The following is a 6,111-nucleotide window of genomic DNA, read 5'->3' as shown; positions in this document are numbered from 1 at the left end:
CTGGTTAAATAATTTTGAATGTGCTTTTCAGACTTAGAATTGCACTGTGTTATGCACAGTTCATTGAGGTCCTGGAATCTAAACATGTCAACCCGGATAAAGAACTTCAGGCGAAGAGGGAGAAAAAAAATTAGAAGCCCAAGAAAGGGTATCTGAATTCTGATGGAGCTGGATTTTTCAACGCAACGCACCAAAGAAAGTTTATGTTTCATAGTCGTAACAAGATCTGAAGACGAACTGTTATCACAACAAAGTAAACTGCAAAGCACCATTTTGTAAGTTCCCTCGGGAAATTGACGCAACATCAGTGGAAGCAAAGACAAAATCTGTTGAGGGCGAGCCAAGCTTCAGTATACTTTCTTTTACGGGCAAGCTTCAGTATACCAGAGTTTCAGAGTATCTCGGTGTAAGCTAGTTGCACTCTTCATCCTCACATAATCCCAAGTTTTGCTCCCATGGACATGTGCTTCGTTCCTGTAACACTCAACTTGCTATGCGTGAAGAGGAAGAATAATGGGGGCTGGGAACAGAGGAGGAGACAGGGCAATTCAGACTTTGCTATTTCCTTCCCCTTAACTGACGAAACAGTCGACAAGCGCCAGTGTTTATACACCTACACGGCTATACACACCAGTAGACCACACACACACACGCCTCCTATCCAGGCTCAGCCACACCACATTCCCAACAACGACACACACAAACGCTTTCACAGCCAAGGGACAATTTGCACATTTGTAGGCAAATAAAAATTCCTACTGACATCTACGTGTCGAGAAAATGGATCAAGACATATCTGCCTGCACTATCGCACACATGTAGAGAAAAATCTCTAGGAAAATACTGATCAAGACAACACTCATCATATGCCGTGCTGATGGGGTTCCCAACTTTGCTCGACGGGCACTGCTTCCTTCATCTTGTGGATGCTTTCAGAAATGCCAACCTGCAGGTACATTGAATCATCACATTAGCGTTGCATTATACCTGAATATTGCCAGCATATCATCCACCCGATTTGTAGGGAGATTTACCAGGGTAAACGTTCATGCGGATTTGCTTCGCAGCTTGGGTTTTCCTGACGCTCTATCATCCAAAAGTGGTATCTGAATTCTGGCAGGAGTTCAAAGCAAGATAATTGTAGGTAAATCGGTATCTACTAGTCTGATAACCAATTTCCTTGACGATTACGAAGAGAGATGCAAATAAAGATGATGAAAACATTTTGGCATCGCATCACATTAAGTAGTGTCATCAAAGCAATTTTGGTGATGATTTATGATGCAGAACAGATGTTTAGCTAGATGTACGATAATTAGCATTGGCAATCTGCAGTAAACCGCAACTGCAAGGAATCGACGTCTCCAGCTGGAGCAAGCGGATTAACACTAGGCACTAGTAGGAAATACTAGAGATGTCACTGGATTTGGATTGGAGGTACTACAGATGCACAGCAACAGATTAACACTGGCACTAGCAGAAGTACTAGAGATGTCAATGGATTAAAAGTTTACCTCTTTATGCTAATTGTGGTGATCATTGAGACGAGCACAGAGCAGTAAGCAACAAGATATACTTGTCCAAAAAATGTGTACAGAATGTGGCACCGAGACGGAATCACGGAAGATCAAAAGATTTCGGAATCAGCAGATTCTATGAAACAGAAAAAAAAAGTAATCAGTTGGGAGTTACTTATATTATATTATGCTGGAATATAGCATAAGGAAAGATAGTTAACTAAACCATAATAACACCAGGAAAGGAATTGTAGCATACGCACTTCAGTTATCACCAGACTTCGAGTGAGCACAGGAGGGGAGGAGCCTTCTTAGAAACTTCTTTCTGCTGGTTTCTGTTTCTGCTTCTGCTTCTGCTATAATTGTGGATTCTGCTTCTGCTTCTGCTATAATTGTGGATTCTGCTTCTGCTTCTGCTTCTGGAGCTCAAGTTCTGAATCCTGATTTATGCGCTGACCAAGGGCTGGAAATACAGCCCAGCTTCTCGGCATTGTCTTTCCAACTCGGGGCATCTCTCTATGGTTAGCTGGTCAAGGGCTGGTAAACGCTGAAGGAGACCATTCGGGAATTCCTCTATCGCTGGACAACAAGTGATTTGCAATATCCGAAGAGAAGTGAGGCCATCCATCCCGTCAGGCAACCCTTTCAGCCTCGTGCAGCTATGCACCACTAGGTTGCTCAGCTTTGCCAGATCTCTAAGGTTCGACGACAGCGCCACCAAACCTTCGAAGTATCGAATCTGCAAAATTTCAATGGATGTAGGCAACCTTGGAATATCCCATGAACACTTCGCGTGCAAGTAATAGCTCCCTAAACTCAGTTTTTTTAGAACGGGGCTCGGTGGAAAACTTGCAACCTTAGGGCAGTGGCTGATTTTTAGCTTCTCAAGCACCGCGAATATTACTGAGCTATCAATGGCCACACCCGCACTGTTTTCTGCCCATCCCTCTAGACTAGGTAGGTGTTCCAAGACCATCTCCTTCAACTTCGAGAAAATCTGTAGAGGGGTACTGCGTCCTCCACCTTCTATGCAAAGGTTATCACACAATGTCTTCAGTTTACCCATGTTGTGCAGGGATAGGTACTCCAGTGAGGTTGAGAGCCATACTACAGGTATATTCTTACACCTTGTCCAGTTGGAAATGGTGAGTTTTCTTAAGCACTGAAACATCTGAGGGTCTCTCATCCATCGTGGTATTTCTAGGCCACCATATCCGTACAACTCAAAAATTTGGATCTTGCTATGAGGTTCTAGATGCTGGAACACTTCTTCCTCATTACATGCCTCATTTTCGGGCTTTTCATATCTTTTTAGGCCCCAACAGAACAACAACTCACTCAGATTCTGCTTCTGCTAGAGATTGGCTTCTTTTGCATGCTTTACACTCTTTATTTTCCTCAAGCTGTACAGTTCCAGCCTGTTGCGAAGGTGTTGCAAGTCTTTGAGCTCCTCAATACCACAACCAGCTCTACTATCCACAACAAATGTTGTTAGTGTGCGAAGGTTGTTAAGCTGACCAATGTTTTGAGGCATCCGCTCCAACTTATGACATCCAAAAAGATAAAGATGTATGAGCTTTTTCAGGCTTCTTGTCATTTCTTCTGGTAACTGTTGTAGCTCAGTGCAATGATTGAGCCTGAATGTTTGCAAGTTATACAATAGACATATTGAATCTGGCAATGTAACACAGATGTCACATCCGGAGAGGTCAAGGTACCGTAAATGATTTGCCTTTCCGGCCTTGAAACTGGTGGCAAACAGTATTTGACTATCCAATGCTCGTAATGATGGATGTGGCAGCTGTTTCAAAGGTAGGTACAGGAATGGAGCTAACATAGTACGGAGAGATGTTTTGCCATCGCACAACCCACATATCTGTTCAAATACAATCAGTGACATTTCTGAAATTTGCAGGTGACGGACATTTTTCGCCAATGCTTTCTGTTCAATCAATTCTTCTATGGTGGCACATTCATTGCTAACATCTCTCGCTAACTCATGCATTAAGTCATGCATTTTACATACTATTGTCTCACGAGGGCCGACTACCACTTTCATATCTTGCAGGAAAGACCTCCAAATTAATTCATGGAAAACTAACTCTCCTTTCTGAGTTAAATCCATCGTCCCCTCTTCTTGAATAAAGCTGTTTGCCATCCATAGTTGGATCAACTTATCCTTCTGCATCTCATAATCCATAGGGAAGACTGCACAGAATGCAAAACATTGCTTCATTTCAGGTGACAGGTTGTTGTAGCTTAACTTCAGTATGGGCATGACCTCATATTTGCCTCCAACATTATCCCCAATGTTAGTTTCTTCAATGGTCTTCCATTCATGTATCTGTTGCTTTGAACCCAGCCCCCCGCATTTGTTGACAATACGTTTTCCGATTGTGACTAACTCTGTTTGCTCCTCTGCACCATTGCTAAATGCTTTGTTTGAAAACAATTCCCATGAATCTTCTTCACTCAGAAATGCTAGCTCAACGGGATCAACTGTTTGCATTATAGAGGCCACTTGCTTGCTTCGACATGTGACCACTATGACACTTCCTGGTCCACCAACAGAACACAACAGTGGCTTCAGTTCATCCTCCCACAACTTTTTTTCTTCATTCCATACATCATCAAGAACAAGAAAAAACCTCTTCTGGCCAATGACTTCGCCAAGTTTCATCTGCAATAGTTCAATGCTGTCATCCTGGTCACAAGTTCCATTAGACAATTTAATGATCGATTTCACAATAGCAGAAACATCAAAATTGTCTGACACGCAGCGCCACATCTTCAACTGAAAATGCTGCTGGACCTTTTGGTCGTTGTACACCATCTTAGCAAGTGTCGTCTTGCCAAGACCTCCCATACCAAAGATGGGCAGCACCTGAACCCTTGCTGCTCTTGCTGGTCTAGCAGCAGCTTCACCACCCTCTCCCAAAGATGTCGGTAGACTCATCCAGTTTGGAGTGAGTCTGCCGCCAAGGAAGTTGGGGCTCCTGCTGATGGACAGAATTCTCAAGGCCAAACTTGTTCATCTCCTTGACTAACTTATTGATCTTCTCAAGGACTCCCTTGAGCTTCCTGCTCATGGCAAAACGGAAAAGCAGCGGGCTGCGGCGCGTGATGTAGCCGAGTACCTTGCGGGAAGTGGATTTGCCGATCTGGGCTTCACGACGCAGTGCCTCGTACTGGAAGTCGTCGAGGACGTCGTCGGCCTCGTAGGCGACGGCCTTGAGCTTCTCCATCCAGCTCTTGAGGTAGGCATTTGTCTGGCTCTTTTACTCCGCGTTGGCCAGCTTGCACTCCATGGCTTGCAGATGGCGCTCCAGCGTTTCGCGGTCGTCGTCAAGGCCACACATGCGGGTCACGGTCTGGACGAGCACGTCCGTGGCCTTGCCGGCCACACCGCGCACCAAAGGGAGAAGCAGTGATTCGGCCATGATCTTGCAGATCCGAGGAAGAAGAAACTGCACCATATGAAACAAGGGGAGAGAGGTTAAGCACTGACAGATCTGTGGCATATGAAGATGAACAAAACACAGCCAATAATGGAGAAGAGCATGCACCTCAGCAACACCCAAAATCGAGCAGATCCAAATTGGTGAAAGAGCAGAGATACTGCCGCTCGTGCCGTCGCCTGCCGTGTGGAGCTCTCTCGCCAAGGTACTATTGGAATGGGGTGCTGCCGTTGGTGAAAGGAGAATGAAAAGAAGTGGAGACAAGGAACCTAAATGCTGTGTAAAAGCATCTCCGGTAACTCTGAAAACTACCTTCTCTGAACTTACTTTCCAAAAAACTGAGCGTATTGGAAGGGCAAGGGCCAGGGTACTGTAAAACAACTCCCAACGTACACTTTGTTTACTATAGCTATTGTGTTTGCAAGTACCTTCTCTAGATCCACACCCAAGTACTGTATGTTATTAGCAAGCATAAACAGCCTCCAACGTACACTTTGTTTAGTATAGCTATTGTGCTTGTCTTACCTAGATCTACACCCAAGTACAGTATGATATTAGCAAGTTGAAACCACTTTAGCAGCGTTGATAGGAGAGAGCATAGCATGTGGGCTGAGCACATGTGAAAGCACCGAGCTGTGTGTACTCACCGATAAGATTTTTCAATGAAAATGGAAGCCTGTTTGATCCTGTTAAGGGAAACATCATTCACGAGAGTCACGTTCTCTACTGAATCTGAGCTCTATCATACGTCGGGAGTAGAATTTAATGCTTTTTGGGCCGTCTAGCAAGTTGCTTACTAAATTAGTAGTAACCCATGAGGTGAAAGCCTTATTTTGCCGGCTGTTTTCAACCAACGAATAGTCTGTAGTTGCCGAAGTATGGCAACTGGAAGTTACGTGGTTGCATTTTATTTCCTTTTAACTTTGTCCAACAAAACATTGAACTTTTGGACATCCGAATAATGTAACTTACATGTGATTAGACCAATACTCTCCGTAAAGAAATATAAGAACGTTCAGAAACACTTTTATATTTCTTTACAGAGGGAGTACATCAGACACCCCCTTTTCAACAATACTACAATGTCAAAACATCAGAGAGGGAATACTACAATGCCACTGAAATTTTGGACAGCA

General features: G+C 44.1%; 1 pseudogene; it reads right to left on the bottom strand.

Moving 5' to 3' along the window:
• Positions 1 to 547: 547 nt before the first annotated feature.
• LOC123166366 (putative disease resistance protein RGA3) lies at positions 548 to 4,980 on the bottom strand (annotated as a pseudogene).
• Positions 4,981 to 6,111: the final 1,131 nt, after the last annotated feature.

The sequence above is a fragment of the Triticum aestivum genome, chromosome 7D (assembly GCF_018294505.1).
Source record: "Triticum aestivum cultivar Chinese Spring chromosome 7D, IWGSC CS RefSeq v2.1, whole genome shotgun sequence".
NCBI classification, from domain to species: domain Eukaryota; kingdom Viridiplantae; phylum Streptophyta; class Magnoliopsida; order Poales; family Poaceae; genus Triticum; species Triticum aestivum.
This window is presented reverse-complemented; position numbering and strand designations above follow the sequence as displayed.